Genomic DNA, 22,384 nt, shown 5'->3' on the forward strand with positions numbered 1-22,384 from the left:
GCTCTGATATTTGTGCTTCTGTATTTTGTAGATGAAGGGGAGAGGCTCTGCAGCTGAAATGATAGCCTGGAGGGTCAGGAGAGTAAACGGTCCCTCCTTTCTTCCAAAGCACGGGCCTGTCCCGCGCTTCCTGATGTGACCGCGTGAGTTAGCATGCGTTCTAGGTTAGAATAATGTGGGAATGGTGCCCTGCAGTGGACACGTTTTTCTTCATCCTTTTCTCAGGAAAAAACCCACAGACTCAAAGAGAAGTGCATTGAAGATGCTGCTCTCCTGTTCCCTCCTTGGGTGAGTTGGCTGCCAGGCTTGGGATAAATAGACGAGAAAAACACATGCAGCTCTTCTGCTTGGGGTCTTGCAGGAAAAACAAGTATGTTCACTTGCAAGCTTGCCAGGCAGATGGAGCTCCTGGTGTTGCTGGCTCAGTTGGCATTTTTGTAGGAATCAAGGGGTGTCATCTAGAGGGAATCAGAGGCGGTGGGGTGGTGGTGAGGGAAGTGGCAGAGTGGCAGATACCGTTCCTCTCAGTCCAGCCGGGCTCACCTGTGCTCCATGTGCTCAGCGGACGTGGTTCTCAGCTTCACAGGGTGGTGTGGATCCACAGCAGGCCAGTGTGACCTCTCACCTCTGGAATAAGGACCCTGACAGAGGGCCCATCAGGACTGAAAACAGAACTGCAGTATTTTGTGGCAACCTTTGCACAGTCATTTCTTGACTGTGCCTTAAGAAAATGCCCTTGACTCCTGTGGATATTCCTGGGCAGCGAGCGAGAGGTGGGGATCCTGATTCTTGTCTCTTTTGAGGCACAGTTGTTTTTGTGTGTGTGTGTGTGTGTGTGTGTGTGTGTATGTGTTTGTATATATATGTCTGTATGTGTATATATATATATGTTTGTATATACACATATTTTTGCAAGGCTAGTTGAAAGCATTGGCCTTTGTCCTCATCCAAGAGTACATTGGAAGCATTTGGGAACTTCTAAAAACTTCATAAGCTAATGCTACATCCGTGGTGGCTGTAATTTAATGAATCATAATAGAAAGAAAGAAAAGAAAATGGAGTTGCTCAGCCATGTCCAACTCTTTGCAACCCTATGGACTGTAGCCCACCAGGCTCCTCTGTCCACGGGGGTTCTCCTGGCAAGAATACTGGAGTGGACTCCCATTTCCTTCTCCAGGATATCTTCCCAACCCACAGACCAAACCCAAGTCTCCTACATTGCAGGCGGACTCTCTACCCTCTGAATCACCAGGGAAACCGGAATGGGGCTCAAAAATGCACATTTTGAAAATTCTCTGGCATGAGGGTGAGCTCACCCTCACTGTGAATCATTAGCTTAAAATGGGTAGTACTGTGATATCTTCACAAGGAACTGAAGTCAGATTCGGAGTTGTAAGGACAACTTAAATAAGATTCAGTCACAAGTTAGTGAAGCCAGTTTCCTGAATTAGAAATAGGTCGTTTGGATTTTGGACCTGGAGATTTAAAAGTGTCAGAATCAAGGATGTAATATTTGTAGGGAAATTATTTCTTGCCTTTGATAGATACCTGCCATTTTTAAAAAGGGCATGCCTATTAAAGAGCTAAAGTGCCCTCTAGTGGCTTAACTCTAAATTACATTTTAGTGAAAAGATTTATGTGAAAAGGGCGAGGGGAAAGAATTCTTTGGAGTCCAGGGTTTTTAATTCACAATATTAAAGCTGTGATTTGAAAATGAGATGGGGATGCCATGAGATGCATCTTATATCTGAAATTTCCTGCCAAAATTGGTGTTAAATTATTTCCACTCTCAAACTTCAGGTGCATTAGAGGTGTGTCTCACCTCTGGAGGTCCGTGTTTCACTTATTGTAATCTGGGCTGGCCTCCTTAGACTCACTTCCCACTGAAAGGCACCAGGATTATATCTTCTGAGTTGACACAGAACAGTCACATATTTTTGGAAGTCTTTGTTTGTTGATCATGAGGATCATGCATGAATTTAGCCAACAAATACTAATCCAGGAGCTCTTTCGTGCCAGCACTGCCCTGGGCCTTGGGATTCCAGTGGTCCACTAGACAGAGGGGCCTCTGTCCTCAGGGATGTGTGTGAGGTGTGTGTGGAGAGAAGACCAACAAGACCCAAGTCACACCCCGCCCAGCTCACAATCACCCCTCGATAGTAAACGCCATCCATGTAGACCATCTGGTGTGCTTTGAGGGGCATAAATGTGGGGGTGCTTTAAGATCTGGTGGACGGGCAGGCAGCAGGATCATCAGGGAGAGGATGAGGTGCCATTGGAGAGGAGCTATGAAGGAAGTCAGCTGAGTGGAAAATAGGGAAAGAACAACCCATAGGGAAAGAGCAGAAAGGGAAGCATTGAGTGTGTTTCCGGGGAGAGGACAGAAAGCAGAAAAGCCTACGGGCAGTGAGCTATGGGGCGAATGGAACAAGAGGAGGCCACTGCCAGCCTGCCTTGTCCGCGGTGCTTGTTCCAAGCTAATGAGCCGACCATTGAAGATTTTAATGACTGAGATGCAGAGTGAGTCAGCCGGATTTGCATATGTCAATCCTGTGCTGTGGGGAGTATTGATTGAATGAGGCAAGAGGAGAAACCTATCAGCTAGGAAGCAATAGCCACAGCCCAGGCAAGAGACTGTTTGAACTCAGGTGGTAGACTTGCAGAAGCAGAAAAGTAGACAGGTTTAAGTGCACAGGTGTTTGGGGGGGAAATAGGCAGGTCTTGTTAATGACTTAGATGTGAGGGCTGAGGGAAGGAGGACAGAGGATGACTCTGCAGTATTTGTCTAGAGTCACTGGGTGGAAGGAAGCATAGTTTATTGCAATACCTAACCCAGAAGCAGAAGTTGGAGTGAAGTGGGAAAGCTCCTTTTGGGCTTGTGACCTTAGCGATGCACGTGGTATATTTGCTAGCATGTCAATAAGAAGCTGGATCTAAGAATTCAGAGCTCTGGACAGAATTAGGAACCAGGGCTGTACATCTGGCACTCATAATCTAGTCATTCAGTTCAGTTCAGTTCAGTCAATCAGTTGTATCTGAGTCTTTGTGACCCCATGGACTGCAGCACGCCAGGCCTCCCTGTCCATCACCAACTCCCGGAGTCCACCTAAACCCATGTTTATCGAGTTGGTGATGCCATCCAACCACCTCATCCTCTGTCGTTCCCTTCTCCTCCTGCCCTCAATCTTTCCCAGCATCAGGTTTTTTTTTTTTTTTTTCAAATGAGTCAGTTCTTCGCATCAGGTGGCCCAAGGATTGAAGTTTCAGCTTCAACATCAGTCCTTCCAATGAACACCCAGGACTGATCTCCTTTAGGATGGACTGGTGGGATCTCCTTGCAGTCTAAGGGACTCTCAAGAGTCTTCTCCAACACCACAGTTCAAAAGCATCAATTCTTTGGCACTCAGCTTTCTTCCCAGTCCAACTCTCCCATCCATACATAACCACTGGAAAAACCATAGCCTTGACTAGACGGACCTTTGTTTGCAAAGTAATGTCTCTGCTTTTTAATATGCAGTCTAGGTTGGTCACAACTTTCCTTCCAAGGAGTAGGAGTAAGCGTCTTTTAATTTCATGGCTGCAGTCACCATCTTCAGTGATTTTGGAGCCCCAAAAATAGCCCAAATCTAGTCATAGGCATTATTTAAAGCCATGGAAATGAATGAAATGATCAAGTAAGACATTAGAAAAACAGAAGGTGAAATGAAAGTGGGGAAGTCTGAACATTCTAAGGTCAGGTGGCTGCAGTGAAGTCATCAGAGCCGGCTGAGGTGAGACACGGAGAAAAGCAAAAGAGCAGGGAATAAAGGGGAGTGTTTCAAGGTGTGAGTGGCAAAGTAGGTGAAATACTGTCGAGTGTAAAGTAAGAAAAGAACTATAAAAACGTCTACAGAATTTTGCAACATGGAATTTTTTGAGAGCTTGACAACAACAATTCAGCAAGAACAATGTGAGAGGAAGCCAGATTTAAACAGGTTGAAAAATGATTGTGCAACATCATCAAGAAGAGATGTCAAATAAAAACTTCCAAGAATTGTGCTGTAACAGGGGAGCAAAGAAATGGGTGGCAACTCAACATTCTTCAACTAATTTCTTTCCCCAAATGGGATTACAAAAGGATGTTTTCATAATGGATCAATTGATAAAGACAGCAATAGAAAATTGATGACGTAGTAATGAAGTCATTACTTCATTTTTTGAGAAAATAGCACGGGATGGCAACTAGGTGTGTATGGACGGGCCAGTCCTTAAATAGGAAGGGGGCACCTTTCCATGGGCAGTAGAGACAGCCCATGGGGGCAGGCAAGACTGTGTTCATCTTGAGCTAAGGCCACTTCACCATCTTAAGATCTTGTGCTTTTGAACTACAAGATCACATTTTTTGCCAAAATTTATTTATGCTTTACACATTTGCATAACATAGGGATAAAAAAAGCTTTCTTTACTCTGTGACTTTTCAGATTCTTTGATTTGCTCATTTGTATTGTAAATTTCTTAGAAGAGAATTTATAGAATGCAACGTTCTCTAAACCCATTTAACCACAAAAATATTTCCTCCTGAACTACCTTTTGTATCTTGGAGGAAGGTTCTCAAGGAACATACCTTGGGAGATTCTGAATAATCAAAAGAACTAGAGTTTTTTATTAAAATTGATTTTTAAAAGGCATTTTTCTTTATTTTGCTTCTCATAAATTCCATTTTTCTAACAGTCACATAAAATGAAGAAAAATTGTATTATATGGTAACTATGTGAGCAATATGGTAAAAATGCTATTTTTAGCCAGTTCCTGACTTCTCAGTCAACTGAACACTAATAATGTAAGTACTGCCATGTATCGAATATTGACATAGTTGGATTAATCTCTACCACATTTGTTACTCTTTTTTATTTGCTGTCTTTGTTCTTTGTTCCTGTTCTTGTCTTCCACTATTTTATTGCCTTTTTTGGTTTTAATTGAGCATTCTGAGATCCCACTTTTCTCTCCTTTCTTAGCATATCAGTTATACTTCTTTTTGAACTTTTTTAGTGGTTGCCCTAGAATTCTCCGTATGCATTTATAATTCACTCAAGCCCATGTTGGAAAGGCACCACACCACTTCATAGACAGTGTGAGCACCTTATAGTAACAAAATAACCCTATTTCCTCCCTTCAGTCCTTTGTAGCATTCCTTACTTTCATTTCATTTGTATATAAGCACCCTTAAGCACACATGTATATAAAATATAGACATCAGCGTATGTAATCAAATACATTGTTGCCATTATTTTAAACATACTGTTAGTTGTTAGATCAATTAAGAATATGAGGAATAAAATTTTTCATCTTCTCTGACTCTTCACTGATGTTTTTCCTTTCTTTTGTAGATCCCAGTTTCTGACCTATATTATTTTCCTGCCCTCTAAAGACTTTTTTGACATTTCTTGTTAGACGGGTCTACTTGGCAATAGATTCCCTCAATTTTGGTCTGTCTGTGAAAGTTTTTCTTTCTCTTGCCCTTTTGAAGGATAATTTCAAAGGGTACATAAATCTCAGCTGGAGGTTTTTTTCCCTCTAAGAACTCTGAATATTTCACTCCACTTTCTTGTTTGCAAAGTTTCTGAGATGTTGGATGTAATCCTTATTTTTGTTCCTCTGTAGGGAACGTGTTATTTTTCTCTGGCTTCTTTCAAGATTTCTTCTTTATCTTTGATTTTCTGATAGTTTGAAGATGATATGCCCACATGTAGATTGTGTTGGCATTTACCCTGTTGTTTTCTGAGCTTCCTGGATCTGTGTTTTGGTGTCTGACTTTAATTTGGGGAAATTCTCAGTCACTGTTTTTTTTCCATTATTTTTATGTTCCTTTCTCTCTTCCATCTCCTTCTGATGTTCCCAATACACGTATGTTATGTATTTTGTGATTGTCTTACAGTCCTTGGATATTCTGTCCTCTTTTCTTCAGTCTTTGTTCTCTTTACTTTTCTCTTTTGGAGGTTTCTAGTGACATGTCCTCAAGCTTACAGAGTCTTTCCTCATCTGTGCATGGCCTACTAACAAGTCTCTCTAAGGCATTCTTTATTTCCGTTACAGTGTCTGCTTATCTCTAGCATTTCTTTTCAGTTCTTTCTTAAAGTTTCCATCTCTCTGCTGACATTGCCAATCTGTTCTTGCCTGCTGTCTACTTTGCCCATTTAGAGCCCTTAGCATATTAGTCACTGCTGCTGCTAAGTCACTTCAGTCGTTTCCGACTCTGTGTGACCCCAAAGACGGCAGCCACCAGGCTCCCCCATCCCTGGGATTCTCCAGGCCAGAACACTGGAGTGGGTTGCCATTTCCTTCTCCAATGCAGGAAAGTGAAAAGTGAAAGTGAAGTCGCTCAGTCGTGTCTGACTCTTCGCGACCCCATGAACTGCAGCCTACCAGGCTCCTCTGTCCATGGGATTTTCCAGGCAAGAGTACTGGAGTGGGGTGCCATTGCCTTCTCCGATATTAGTCACAGTTGTCTTAAATTCCCAGTCTCATAGTTCCAACATCCTTGCCATATCTGGATCTGATGTGTTCTCCTTCTCTTCAGATTGTAGGTTTCTTTGTTTGTCTTTTTGACTTTTGGTTTGCATTGTTTTTATTTTGATGGCGAGACATAATGTACCAGGTAAAAAGACCTGCAATAAATCAGCCTTAGTAACATGGTGGTGGGGTGGGAGGGGAAGCGTCCTGTAGCCCTGTGATTAGATCTCAAATTCAATGAGCTAATGCCTCTGGGCTGTGTGAGCCTCACAAGTGATCCTGAGTTTTCTCTCCCCTCTTAGGTGGGACAGGATGGCTAGAGTGGGCTGGAGTTGGGTATTTGTCATCTCAGCTCAGTTTTGCTCTGAGGATCCCCCAGCAGGACAGACTCAGGTTAACTAGTTTCCCCTGAGGGCAGCCCTGTTAAGAACAGAGTACTCTGGTGTACTCCAGATGGTTACTTTCCCCCTCTCACTGCTGGAGCCCAAGGAGATTTTTCTCTGATATTTACTGTGGAAGCCTTGTTGAGGTCCTGGAGGTAATGTCACGAAACTGTAAGAAATGCCTGTGACTTTGTTTACCTGGAATGTTTAACTTTTAGCATTGTCCCCACAGTCTCCAGCAATTCATTAGGGACACTGTGGAGTTCCCACTCCAGCGTGGGTCCCATGGCTGTTATGCTCATGCTTTCTGCTTCAGTAAACCATGTCTCCCTGTATGTGACAGACTGCCTTTCTGGTCTTGGGGCAGCGTTTTTGCCTGTGTCTTCATCTCTCTCCAAGAAGATCTGTTGATTTTTCAGTCTATTCAGTTTTTCACTTGTTCTTGGGAGGGAGTGGCAACTTCCAAACTCCTCGCATATGGAACCAGAAACCAGAAATCTCCCCTTTCCTCTAATATTAAACTGTGAATAAAGCTGCATTCATTTAGAAAGAGAAATTTAAAATATAGCACAGTCAAATATCACCTATACTTTGAGTGCCATATTTAGGATCTTCCAAACTGCCTAATATAATATAGAATCTTCCAAATAGAAGGCATTTTATAAGTACTTATTGAATGAAGAGATAAATGAATGAACTTCCATTTACCATGACCATTTATTGTTTATTCTGAAATGAGGAACTAAGTATCTTTTAAAAACTGTTTTAATTGAAATACAGTTGACATACAATATTACATTAATTTTCAGTGTACTGCATAGTGATTTGATATTTGCATATATGATGAAATTATCACCACAGTAAGTCTAGTAACCATCTGTCTCCATACAAACTCATTACAATGTTCATTTATTATTATTATTTTTTTTTCTAATTTTATTTTATTTTTAAACTTAACATAATTGTATTAGTTTTGCCAAATATCAAAATGAATACAATGTTCATTTATTATTAAGTTTAAAAGAAATTCATTGGAAGGACTGATGCTGAAGCTTCAATAATTTGGCCACCTGATGCGAAGAGCATCTAGGAAAGATTGAAGGCAGGAGGATAAGGGGATAACAGAGGACAAGGTGGTTGGATGGCATCACCAACTCAATGGACATGAATTTGAGCAAGCTCCAGGAGTTAGTGATGGACAGGGAAGCCTGGCGTGCTGCAGTCCAAAGAGTTGGACACAACTGAGCACAGTACTGTAATTATTAGGTCTACTATTATTTTTCAGGACCTATCTCTAAGTAAATAGAAGTCATATTTTTAAGATATTTAAAATAAGCAGTGTGAACAGATGCTCAACATCACTAATTAAAGAGAAATGCAAATCAAAATTACAATGAGGTGTCATCTCACACTGGTCAGAATGGCTATCATCAAAAAATCTACAAACAGGGGCTCCCCTGGTAGCTTAGTGGTAAGGAATCCACCTGCCAATGCAGGTTCAGTCTTTGATCCAAGAAGATCCCACATGTCATGGAGTTAAGACCGTGTGCAACAACCACTGAGCCTGTGTTCCAGAGCCCGGGAGCTGCAACTGCTGAGCCCACGTCCTGCAACTACAGAAGCCCGTGTGTCCCATGCTCCACAAGAGAAGCCACCACAATGAGAAGCCACACAGTACAACTAGAGAGTAGCCTCCATTTGCCACAACTAGAGAAAAGCTTGCATAGCAACACAGACCCAGCACAGCCAGAAATAGTTACTTAAAAAAAAAAAAGAATGAGAGCAGTGTTGACTTCCATTCTTCTTTAAAACAAACAAAAAAAAATCTACAAGCAAAAATTGCTGGAGAATGTGTAGAGAAAAGGGAACCCTCCTATACTGCTGATGGGAATGTAAATTGGTACCCCCATTATTGAGAACAGTATGGAGGTCCCTTAAAAAACTAAATGTGGAACTACCATACGATCTAGCAACCCCACTCCTGGGCATATATCTAGAGAAAATCATAACTCATAAAGATACATGCACCCCAATGTTCATTGATGCACTATTTGCAATAGCCAAGACATGGAAGCAACTTAAATGTCCACCGACAGAGGAATGGATAAAGAAGATGTGGTACATATATACAAAGGAATATTAATCAGCCATAAAAAAGAACAAAATCATGCCATTTGCAGCAACCTGGAGGGTCCTAGAAATCATCATACTAAGTGAAGTAAGTCAGACAGAGAAAGACAAAAGTCATATTGATATCATTTATATATAAAATCTTAAAATAATAGAAATAAAGTCACAGATGTAGAAAACATATGTATGGTTACCACAGGGGAGAGAAGAGGAGGAATAAATGAGATTGGAATTAACATATACACACTACTATATATAAAATAGATAACTAATAAGGACCTATTATATAGCAGAGAACTTTACTCAATATCCTGTAATAACTTTATATGGGAAAACATGTACATGTGTAACTGATTTGTTTAAAAAAAAATAAAAGAAATTCAGCTCACTTGTACTATTTAAAAGAGTTCGAATTATCTACTGGTTCTGTCTACTATTATATTTGGGGTGGTAGAAATAGTTTTACTATTAGAATAGATTCTGAAATGCAGTGGTGAGTAGGAAATAGCATTTGCTCTTCCCTAGACCAATGAAGAAACTATTTAAAATTAAGAATTTAATTAAAGAGTGAATATTCAACTACATGAGGTCTTGTTTATATATATTGAAATATAGTTGATTTACAATGTTGCATTTAGTTTCTGTGCAAGCAAAATGGTTCATTCATACATATCTACCTATATTCTTTTTCATATTCTTTTCTATTATGGTTTCGTACAGGGATTGGGTATAGTTCCCTGTGCTCTCTAGTAGGACCTAGTTGTATCTGCTAGAACTCCTAGTTTATCCCCTCCCCACTCCCTTTACCCTTTGATAACCAAACAGTGAGTCTGTTTCTGTTTTGTAAGTTCATTTGTATCGTATTTTAGATTCCACATATAAGTGATATTATATGATATTTGTCTCTCTTTCTGACTTACTTAATTTAATATGAAAATCTCTAGGTCCGTCCATGATGCAGCAAATGACATTATTTCATTCTTTTTATAGCTGAGTAATATTCCATTATATGTATGTACCACACCTTCTTTATCCATTCATTCTTCTGTTGATGGACATTTAGGCTGCTTTCCTGTCTTGGCTATTGTGAATACTGCTGCTATGAACGTTGGGTGTGTGTGTACCTTTCAAATAAAATGAGATCTTTTTTTTTTCCAGTTTTATTTATCTATACAGTATTGTATTGGTTTTACCATACACTGACATGAGATCTTATTTTTACATCCATGATAGACCCAGCAGAGTGATCTGCACATAGTAAGAACTCAACAAATATGTGTTGACTTTTTTTTTATAGCATCTCTTTATCTTATTTATTTATTTTGGCCGAGCTGTGTGGCATGCAGGATCTTATTTCCAATCAAGGACTGAGCTGGTGCCGCTGCATTGGGATCATAGAGTCTTAACCTCTGGTCCACCAGAGAAGCCCCATATTTAATTAGACTTTTGAAAAGACCTTTCTTAATTAAATTTAGCACAGAAAACCCCACATGTTTGCATCATGTCAGGAAATCCAAGAAGGCCCAATAAATCATTTTCAGAAAGAGACCAATAGTATGTGAAATGCCACTTTAGAAAAGCCAAAGTTTTGTCTCTCTCTTTCTGACTTACTTCATTTAATATGAAAACCTCTAGATCCATCCATGTTGCTGCAAGTGGCATTATTTCATTCTTTTTATAGCTGAGTAATGTTCCATTATATATATGTACCACAGCTTCTTTATCCATTCATTCTTTAGAAAGACAAAGAACTCCTTTACTCTTCAAGCCTGGCTGGGACACCTAGCAGGCACCAGCCACGCTGCTGGGCACTGGGAGCTCCAGTCCACAGGCTTGTGCAGAGTCAGGCATGCAGACAGCATCACCTGTTTTATTGTCTTTACTTCTTGACGAATGATCTTCATCTGCCTTCTGTGTGGTGTATTCCTCTCTGCATCTGCCTCCTTTCCTATGTGTCTTTCTGTTAATCTTAATATTGTTCCTCTTGGAAAGGTGAGCAGAAGAAGAGAACCATGAAGAGTTGGACCAGATATCAGAAAAAAGGGTGGGCTTGCAGGTTTTGGAATTCAGCCAGCCTTGTCCAAAGTTCCCTCTCTCCCTCCTGTGTTCTGGGGTCACAGGAATGTCCATCAGGGCTCTGTGAAGTCTGGAACATTTCTGACTTGGTGGGGGTGGTGGGTGTGCATACTTAGGTGTGCACGTGCACAAGCTTGTAGGTGGTTATGCATACATATGTGTGCACATGTGCGAGCCTGTATTGGTCCACACATGCACACACAGGCCCGTCCACATGTGCACACATAGGCGTACTGAGATCTTTTTTCCTTCTCCAGTGGGAATGGTCAGCAGTTGCAGGCTACCTGCTCCCATATTTTATTCTCTGTGCTGTCACTCCCATGGCAGACAGCTTTTAAATATATTTCCTCTTTCAGTTCCACTTTCCTGGCCACTTCTTTGCAACACAGAGGCATCTCAGAGGCTGCCTCTGCCACACCATGTGAACACCTTGCTATTCTAACTGGACCACTGTTTACCTCTTAACTTGGGATGTGGCTCAGCACACTCAGTGCGCTGTACACACCGCCTGGGGTCTGCTGAGACCTTGTGTGAACTTCCGGTGCCCTCATATGATTATTATTATATGAGGAATAAGAGAAATTATATATAAAAGAAATTATAAGAGAAACTCTTCTCTATGTGTGTGTTTTCATCCAAAGTTATGGACTTTCAAGAGTTTTTATTGAAGAGGAGGTGGTCTTTTCTGTTTTTCTCCTGATTGTGTTTTGGTTTGTTTTTAAGGAAGAGAGGAACAGAAGATCTTTCGCTCTGCCTTCTTTTCCTAGAATTCTCTCATAAGGCTTAAAAGGTAGTTGCAGTGGGAGTGAAGAAGATAAAGATGTAAGGCTAAAAGCTGCTGGTGATAGAAAATCGGAGTTTAAGACTTAAGGGGTGAAGTGTTCGATAATGATGCGTTCAAATATGCTCCAAGTATCCATGGTTGAATGGAGATGAAAAATAATGAAGATGAGGTAAGAAGCTGTCAGGCTGGGCTCTCAGTTCCATCAACCATGTGAAAACTGATGGATAATTGCAGTAATTGGGGTTAAAGAGGAGGCTGTGGATACCATAGTAAAGTTCTCAGAGAACATGCATCAACTGAAAGCTATGGGTGAGACAGTGAAAATGCAGACTTTTTATGTTGCTTCTTAAATGAAAGAAGCTGCACCCCATGACAGTTTAATAAGAGAGAAATAAAAAAGCACAGGAAGCAAGGGCAGGCCTGGAGGGACGTGTCTGCGGGCATCGGCCAGAGCTAGAAGTGCAGGATTTGGGAGTGTTGGCTTGCTGGAGGTGGAGCTCTGTGTTAGGAGAGAGGCTTCTGGACGTTCACCCATGTCAGCGCTCATCCCTTTCTGGGCATTTTCCACGAAACACAGGAACTCTGCTAAAATCTGCAGGATTTTCTGATTTCATTAAATTTTCACAGTTGCATTTTCCCTCCTTCTTGATTAATACAGAGCAGAAAGAGAAATACTATTAGCAGTGTATGGTAGCTGCTGACTCCTAATGGAATTGCTTAAATTACCTCTGCAGTAATTTCACTGATGAAAGTACTAGAATGGACCCTGATGGCATTTTTGCTTGAGAATTGGGATGCTGTGGGTCTGAGTGAGTGGGAGGAAGACAGGCGTGAACTGTTGGACAAGATAAAAGCGAAAAGAATTTTGAGTCACATGGAGTCAGCCAGAGGAGATCATCTAAGTGAAGAGCCAGATGAGGAGGAAAGAGAGCCTTACAGACATGGTGGAAGGCAGGGGACTTGCGGGTGAATATGGACAGTGAAGAATATTTCTGCAGCAGAGGAGTGACCACATATCTAGAAACAGGGATGTCCCACACTGAATCTGCAGTAATTCCTTTCCATTTTTACTTTTATACGGTTACCATCAAGTTTTCATCCCAAGTTTTGTGGCTCAAAATAGCCTTGTGTTATTATCATTTGGGGGGAAAAAAAAAGTGTTTCTGTTAGGACTGGGCATGGCTCTGTGTGGCAGAAAATCTAAATATAATGAAAAGTTTGTTTATTTCTCGTGTAAAGAATTGTAGGAGTGGGCCTTCCAGGGCAGGAGTTCTGGCCCCACGGTCATCAGAACCATGGCCTTTCCTGTGCTCTGTTCAGCCACCCCAAGGGAGTGACTCTCAACCAGCAGTTCCCTGTGGTCACTGCAGCAGGTCTCAGACCTGTGCCCGAGGGGGTAGAACAGGGAAAGAGAGGGAGAAGGGCATATTTCCTCTTCTTTGATGAAGCTTCCTGGAAATTCCCCAGAACCCCTCCATCCTGCACGTCAACAGACCTCGGTATGCATCTCGCTCACCAGTACTTAGAGACAAGGGAGGCAGTGAGACCAAGACTTCTGGTTGCCTGCAAGCCATCTAGCTGAAACTCAGGATTCCTTATTTTGAGAGACAAGGTGAGAGTGTGTTCTCACAAGGAGACCAATACCGGTGTTTCTGCCGTGGAAACATGAAATCCTGCAGGAAGGGCAGGCAGACCTACTGGGGACCGCAGCTGGGTGAGTCCAGCTGCAGGAAATATTGTTATGTTGAGCTTTGCAGTCTTCCAAATACTCATGAACTTTATTATACAAGACGTTTCATTCACATTGCTACCAAATTTACCAGAAAAGTGTGGAAGTATCGGAAAGTTGTCAAGCTAGTGGAAGCTTTTACTTTAAGCTTAAATTGTGTTATTGGCTATAAATATTGTCAGTTGTTATCCTTAAGTGACAGGCTCACTTTGTTCATTTTTGAGAAAATCTCTGACAGATATTCTTGTCTGAATAATATTTGCCTGCCAGTCGTTCTTTGCAGTAAACATGCTGTTTCATGAAAAGAGTAGAAGGTTCAGCTCACAACTAAACAATTGCACAAATGTTTTTCCTCATGACAACGATCATACTTTTACATACAGAAGTGCCTTGTGTGTGCTTCCCAACTCGCCACCCAGAATGTTAAAAAGGGTCCAGATTTAGTCGTGTTTCTGCTTCATCAAGGACATCCTTCAGTAGAAGTGGATGTGTTGGCATGAAGACAGTAACCAGTTTGGTTACTGTCCAGTTTGGTGCCACCACATCCATTCATTCTAAAGTGACAGTTGTTTAACCCATCTCTGTTCTGCACATTCAGTGCAAAGGTCAACACAGTGAAAATGACAATCTTAGTCTTTTATTAAGATGGCTCTGACCTTGCTCACCACGAGAGGGTTTGGGTGGCCCTCTGCAGACCACATTTTGAGAACTGCTAAATTATTCAGTGATATATTTCAATATAACTCAGCATAAATCCACTAGATTTTAGTGTTCAGTGTTATTTCTGAACACCACAAAGATTAATCATTTTTGTATTCTTAAATTTCAATTCAGTAAGTAGTTTACTGGACAAAATTATATTTGACAATTTAAAAATGCCCAATAGCGATTAAAATGATTGAATACTTTTCCCTTCCCTGCTAATCCATTTCCTTAGAGAATATAATTGGTGAAGCAGCAGGCAGAAGGTGACATCTTAGTGAAGGTTGATGGAATCAAAAAAACCTGTTAATTTAGCATGCTGTTTTAGATTATGGCTTCATATTTATCACATTTTCTTCAATGATTACTGACCTCTTTATTCTTTTTAAAAACGTCTTTCAATCATTCATTGAAATTGTTAACCTCATTATCTAGTGAGACGTATTGTTTCCATAGAATGAGTGTATCTTACAGATGGTAGGGATTTTATTTTTGTCTCCAGAGTCACTTGTGTTTCTCTGGCACTAGCCACAAGGTACGATTTTACTGGGGAGCCCACGGGGATCTCTTTCAGCTCCTGTTGTTCACCTTCTCTCCTGGAAACTCCATGTGCCATTCATTCTCCTTCAAAGTTGCCAGCTTCTTTCTGACCGTGAGTTTTCTCTCCCCTCAAGTATGTTTGCAGAGCACACTCCAAACATTTGTGTGTTTTTTTTTTTTTTTTTTTTTACCAATAGAAAATATGCATGCAGACCCTTATTTGTTTTTAGATATTGACTAAAAATCAGTATGGGAGGTATTAAAAATTAAAAAGTCAATTCAATCATCCAATCTTCCATCTGTTTTATTTAACCTGAGTGGCTCCTGCTGTAATATGCTGTCACTCCATCAGGCCTCCGTGTTCGCCCTTACAATAAACCCTCTGGTCTTCATTTCCCATTCATTGTAAGCTTTCATGGTCAAGCTTTTGAATATTTTTAAAATCATATGTTTAATTATATTTCTTCTTTATCTACTGTGTACTGAATTGTGTCACCTCCGAATGCCTGTGTTGGTGCCGTAACACCCAGTGTGGTGGTATTTGGAGATGGGGCATCTGGGAGATAATGAGGCCTAGATGAGGTCGCTCTGCAAGGCCACAAGGAGGCTTAGTGACCTTGCGGGGTGAGGAAGGGTGACCCAGTGCTCTCTCTCTTTCTGCCCTGTGAGGATGCGGTGAGAAGGTCACTATCTGCAGTCCAAAAAGAGAGCCTTCGCTGAGCAGTTGAACTGGCTAGCTCCCAGGATCTTGGATTTCCCAGCCTCCCAGAACTCTGAGAAATATTTGTGGTGGTGGTGGTTCAGTTGTTCCATCATGTCCAATTCTTTGCAGCCCCATGAACTGCGGCATGCCAGGATTCCCTGTCCTTCACCATCTCCTGGAGCATGTTCAAACTCATGTCCATTGAGTCGGTGATGCCATCTAACCATCTCATCCTCTGTTGTCCCCTTCTCCTCTTACCTTCAATCTTTCCCAGCATCAGGGTCTTTTCCAATGAGTCAGCTCTTCGCATCAGGTGGCCAAAAGTATTGGAGCTTCTGTGTCAGCATCAGTCCTTCCAGTGAATATTCAGGGTTGATTTCCTTTAGGATTAACTTGTTTGATCTCCTTGCAATCCAAGGGACTCTCAAGAGTCTTCTCGAACACCACAGTTCAAAAGCATCAATTCTTCAGTGCTCAGCTTTCTTTATAGTCCAATTCTCACATCCATACATGACTACTGGAAAAACCATAGCTTTGACTAGACGGACCTTTGTCAGTGAAGTAATGCCTCTGCTTTTTAATAAATTGTCTAGGTTTGTCATAGCTTTTCTTCCAAGGAGCAACCGTCTTTTAATTTCACGGCTGCAGTCACCATCTGCAGTGATTTTGAAGCCCAAGAAAATAAAGTTTGTCACTGTTTCCATTGTTTCCCCATCTATTTGCCATGACGTGATGGGACTGGATGCCATGATCTTTGTTTTTGAATGCTGACTTTTAAGCCAGCTTTTTCATTCTGTTATTCAAGGCATTTGGTCTACAAAATTTTATTATGGCAGCCTGAGCTAAGAAACCATCTATCTGGAAGAATTTCTATCCTAGATCAATTCTACCGCCTACTTTTTTCATATCCACACTTGATTGAGCTATTGAGCAAATCTTGAGATTTCCAAATGATTGGTGACACAGTCTGTTTCTATTTGCTGCCCTACCTGGGAGCCCTTGCAGTTAGAATGGAAAAAAATAGTGAGAATTTTGATCCTTTTCTACTCTCTTCCAAGTTCTGTCTCAACTACCCTCTCACTCTCACAGCAGAGAATTGTGTTGTCTACTTTGTTGGAGGAAACTGGAAATAAACATGTAGTTTAGCGAATCTGAATTCATATCTTTGACACATTTTGATTGTGTGATCTTGGACAAACTATCTTCTTTGAGTTTTTTTTTGTCTACACATTGGTAATATATTATTGCAGGAAGCTCTGAGTATTAGATGAATTCCAATACTGTGATTGAGGTATAAAATGTAATCAATAAATATTGATTATAATATTTGTTCACATAGATATTGGAACCTCTGCATGTGAATTCTTTCAACTTGTTGCCACTGCACCTTTAAATTTGTTTGTATTCTTCTTTATTCTTTCCTCACATTAAAATGTAATGGTCCTTCTTCAAACCCATTCCTCAGCTGCTCTATACCCCCATTAGACCTTCACGAGGTTCTTCTTCCATCAGTTATAAACACTGTCTCTTCTAACTTCATCTTTCTCCACAGTGGATCCTCCCTAATCTTTAGACCAAGACTGGATTCTCTGATATTTTGAAGTAAAGCATTGCTTCTCTCATTATTGCCCTATCTTGCTCCTTTTTTTTTTCAAACCATCACCTTCCTGCACCTGGTTAAAGGCTTACCACTCAAGATCCAGCTTGGATGTCACTTCATCTATAAAACTGTTCATAACTCCTACAGTTTTGTCTAGATGCATTTTTGATTTTGTTTTTAATTTTTTAATTAATTTTTATTGGAGCATAGTTGCTTTATAATGTTTTGTTAGTTTCTGCTGAATGGCAAAATGACTCAGCTATATATATACATATTTCCCCTCCTTTTTTGAATTTCCTTCTGATTTAGGTCACCATGGAGCACTGAGTTTCCTGGGCTTACAGAAGGTTGTTATTAGCCATCTAGTTTATACATAGTATGAATAGTATACATATGTCAATCCCAATCTCCCAAGTCCTCTCAGTCCGCTTTCCCCCTTGGTATTAGGTGCCTTTTTAAAATGTCATCCTTTAAGAAACTGCCCCTCCCTGTCAAAGCACATATCATACTGGAAATGCCCATTGCTTTTTGGTGCCTCTCTAAATATCGTGAGCTTTTGGGACACAAAACCTTTATTTATATTATTTACTATCATATCTTTCATACTGTGCAAAGTGCTTGGGATTTAGTAGGAATTCAATAACAATTTATTACTTTAATAAAGGGAAACAGATAAAGCTTAAGGTAGAGTAACAAGAGAAGTTGAAAATGTTAGAGATATTTTAAAATCGTTGTCCTGACTACTCACTGACTTATATATTCTCCTGCAGCTCTGTTACAAGTTGTAAGATATATTTAAACAGTTAACAAAGTAGGGAGTGTATGCTGTGGAGGCCTAATGTTAATCCTTATGTAGAATATAATTTAAGAGTAATTAAATGGTCAGTGCGCTTTTGAACTTGCTAAATTGCTTTCCCATTCTCTGTCTGCAGTCAAACTTAATTTCTCCCAGGTGTAATAATGGTGAAAGGTCAGAAATTTGTGGAAAGGCTTTCCTTTTCTTTCTCTTTTTAATTCACAAATAGTATTCTTGAACCTCCTCTCCCACACACACATACCCCAAGCAAGCCTTACTTAAAAGGGGCCTAGGGATGTTCTGAGCACAAGACACAATATATTGAAGGTGTTACAAATTTTAAACCACTGAAGGAGGCAATAGATTCTTAGATAAGATGTCAAATTCTCTCCTTCCTTTTGTTTTATTATGGAAATGAGAAGGGCTAGCATCAGGGAGCATCCAGGGAAGAGATGATACTATTTTGGCTCATGAGATTTTATGAAATCTGGGCTCTCTGAGTTAAATTGTATTGCCTGACTCCTAGGGCACAGAGATGCCCTATGGTCAATAAAATATTTTAACATCCTTTCAGTCATGGTCTCTGCTTCCTTTTGGAAATTATGCCAGTCACAAAGGGCTGTGATGACTACAATAAAAAATGTGGTGGGGTTGATCAGTATATGTAGCCACAAAAAAAGAGCTCTCCTTGCTTTTATTCCTGGGACTGGACCTTAATTATGAAGACTTTTCCATCATATAAATCTTCAGCAACCTCAAGGTCAAGGAAAGCCCCTCTTCCCAGGAAGTAGTATTGAAGTACACATTAGAAAAGACAGAAATGCTACATAGCTAGATCAATACCCATAAAATGCCTTCTTACTCAGTGAAAGAAAGAAAGTGAAGTCGCTCAGTCATGTCCGACTCTTTGCTACCCCACGGACTGCAGCCCGCCAGGCTCCTCCATCCATGGAATTCTCCGGGCAAGAGTGCTGGAGTGGGTTGCCATTTCAGTGATCCACATGCCAATGTCATCCCAACCTCCACACCCACCACATACCCCAATAACACCAGGATCCATCTCCAGGACTACAGGTCCTTTGTCTCTCTCCTCTTGAGAATAACTGATGGAAGAGAGAGATGTGATTCCCTTCACTGTGCTGTGTGTGAAGGCTGCAGAGGCAAAACATGCAAAACAACCAAACTAAAGAAAAACAGTGGGCAGGCTGGGCTTTATGTCTAGACCCATTGTCTTAAGGCACTTCCTCTGGCCTGACTTGAAGATAAAAACAGAGGAAGATTAATGTTTCTTATTCTGTTTATTACAATAGCGAAAACGATGATATTTTGTACTGATGCTGAAGCTCAAACTCCAGTACTTTGGCCACCTGATGTGAAGAATTGACTCATTGGAAAAGACCCTGATGCTGGGAAAGATTGAAGGTGGAAGAAGAAGGGGACGACAGAGGATGAGATGGCTGGATGGCATCACTGACTCAATGGACATGAGTTTGAGTAAAATCTGGGAGTTGGTGATGGACAGGGAATTCTGGCATGTTGCAGTTCATGGGGTCAAAAAGAATCGGAGGCAACTGAGTGAGTGAACTGAACTGTGAAAGTGAAGTCACTCAGTCGTGTCCGACTCTTTGTGACCCTATGCACTGTAGCCTACCAGGCTCCTCAGTCCATGGAATTTTCCAGACAAAAGTGCTGGAGTGGGTTACCATTTCCTTCTCCAGGGGATCTTCCCAACCCAGGGATCGAACCCAGTCTCCCTCACTGCAGGCAGACGCTTTACCATCTGAGCCACCAGGGAACTGAATTGTAATACTTCCCTAATATTTTTCTAAACCGAATGCTTTTGCTGACCAATATAAAGGATAGCCAAGGTTCTTAATTGGTGACGTGGAGGTGAATGTGTACCCTGCTGGTAACATTGTTTTTTTGTGTCTGTATACAGTTGCATTTTCCTTGGGTGATCCCAAGGAATTCAAGACCTGAAAAGAATTCAGTTTTGTTTATCTATGTAAAATAGTTGCAGCTACAGATAAAGATGTGGATATAGACCCCTCAAATAGGTATTACATACAGTATATACGGCTATATATATGCATGTATACATGTGTGAATGCATAAAAATACACATAAACATGCATGCTAAGTTGCTTCAGTCGTGTCTGACTCTGTGTGACCCTATGGACTGTAGCCTCCCAGGCTCCTCTGTCCATGGGATTTTCCAGGCAATAATACTGGGGTGGGTTGCCGTGCTCTTCTCCAGATCTTCCCAACCCAGGAATCGAACTCACGTCTCCTGCGTTGGCAGGCAGGTTCTTTACCACTAGCGCTGCCTGGGAAGCCCATACATAAACATGCCTGTGCTTGTATTATTTACACATGCATACGTGTAATGCCTCCCAACACATAGACTTGTTGACATTTTCAAATGACCAAAGGTTTTACAAAAAGAAAAACGCTTGAATGCTTTGAGCGTTTTTCTCATAAGGAGACATAGATCATAATATATTTACGCAGAGGTCACTAGGATGATAAATTACTTGGGGAAAGAAAGAGATACAGAGGTGGTTTGCAGGAAGGTCAAAGCACCTGAAAGATAGAATGAGATCGACTGTCTGTATAATTTCATCTTTCTTATTCTTTTTATTTTCTTGATTTCTCTTCTTGATTTGCTTTTACCAAGATGAATATCAGCAAATGGCCATGCCAATATTAACAATGAATGAACTAAGCCTAAATTATTAATTTCATTAATGTCTTCCTATCTGTCACCAAGAGCATGTGTATCACTTCAGAACTGAGTCAGGGCTAAAACAAGTTAGCTGTAATGTCATTTCTAGATTTAATGCTTATACTGGAGTGGATAGCCATTCCCTTCTCCAGGGCATCTTCCCAACCCAGGGATCAAACCTGGGTGTCCTGCATGGTAGGCAGGTTTTTTTACCGTCTGAGCCACCAGGGAAGCCTGATACATAAAACAGTGAGAGTATACTCTTTGTTCAAAGGGCCAGAGAAAACTCCAGCATTTTTATCATGAAACCTTTACTGGTAACTTTCACAATTGGAGTGCCTAAAATGTGTCGCTGGAATTCTCCAAGTCTTTCAGATACTATCTCTGACCCTTTATCATTTCTGTGGCTGGCAGCACAGATGTGTCTCAGGCATTCCCTCGTTTTGCTTCGTGCATGGTTGGGCAAAGGTAGTGTTGAACAAGGCAGAGACGATGTTCTTTGAAAGGGTCTCTAACCACCGTTTTGTTCATAGTCAGTCATGCACTTTAACCAGCAAGTGTTTAATTTCTAACTTAATAAAATTACCAAAATGTGGATCTTAAAATAGGTGTCTAAGAAATGTCTCTTTGGGGAGGGATTACCACCAGCCACACAGAAAGCAGGATTGGAGACTGCGATAGTACGTACTGTAAAAAAGCATCTGCTCCTGGGCCTATTAATCCTCTTGCTTATAAAAATGTTCCAGCCCTAAGCACAAACAGCAAAGGAAGTGGGTAGAGAGGGCGGCAGAGTGCCTGGCTGGCGGTCTCTGGTGGGGAGGGCCCGGCCTGTGAGCCCATCCCTGAAAACCACTTCCAGGCACTAATGTCCAGCATCTGCTGGCCCCTGCTGTTTTATCACTCTGCTCGGCCACGTCCAGTTTATTCAATCTAATGTAGGTAATGAACATGAACTCTTTAGGGTCGCTAAGGACATTTCCTAATGAATATTAGAAACTCGAGAAGGGAAATGATGGCAATGGATGCAGCAGTGTTCTCTGAATCAGTAGACCAAATAAATTGGACGAGACATAATAGCTTCTTGTTTTTGCCAGAGACAGACTCTGGTTCCTTAGAGAGGAATTCAATCATTTTTGTTTCGGTCAACTCTTTATCAGCTGTTTGAATTCTTTGATGAATAGCTCCAGTGAATATCCTGGGGCCTGGGATTTTTATGAATCACTTAGGGTGCTTGTCTGTATAATAGAAGAATTCAGAATATTTCAGTCGAGCATGTTTTTCTTGCCAAATCTTGTATCTGAAGTTAAGTGTAATGAAGAGATGTGCCCACTTGGCATTTTTGAGAGTTGCTTTCATTTTCACCTTTATATTCCAGTGGAGTGATACCAGTGAGAGCACTCTGAGGGTCACAGAGGCCACCAGCTCCTCTGAGATTAATCATCCTTTTAAACATAGATGATGCTGTTTTAAAATTGAAATACACTCTTCTAGTGTTCAAATATTTTCTCATTTAGTAATAATAATAACATTTAACAGTACCTTCTCATACAGTGCTTATTACTAGCAGAAATTCTAGATCCTCTACCTGTTGTTTTGTTTTTCAGTAGCTATGTTGTGTCCAGTTCTTTGCAACCCCATGGACTGCTGCTGCGACATGGATAGCAGTATGTCAGGCTTCTCTGTCCTTTACTGTCTCCCAGAGTTTGTTCAAACTTATGTCTATTGAG

General features: G+C 40.9%; 1 long non-coding RNA gene across 2 annotated transcripts in view; it reads left to right on the forward strand.

Moving 5' to 3' along the window:
• The window catches only part of LOC133227571 (uncharacterized), an 85,069-nt gene that overhangs the window by 3,895 nt on the left and 58,790 nt on the right, over nt 1-22,384 (forward strand). Inside the window, exon 2 of one of the 2 annotated variants that reach the window (XR_009729874.1) lies at nt 226-288. The exons of the other annotated variant lie outside the window; for it this stretch is intronic. This is a non-coding gene — a long non-coding RNA (uncharacterized LOC133227571). The remainder of the gene's footprint in view (nt 1-225; nt 289-22,384) is intronic. 2 annotated transcript variants of the gene reach the window in all.

This window comes from Bos javanicus, chromosome 16 (genome assembly GCF_032452875.1).
Source record: "Bos javanicus breed banteng chromosome 16, ARS-OSU_banteng_1.0, whole genome shotgun sequence".
Taxonomy (NCBI): domain Eukaryota; kingdom Metazoa; phylum Chordata; class Mammalia; order Artiodactyla; family Bovidae; genus Bos; species Bos javanicus.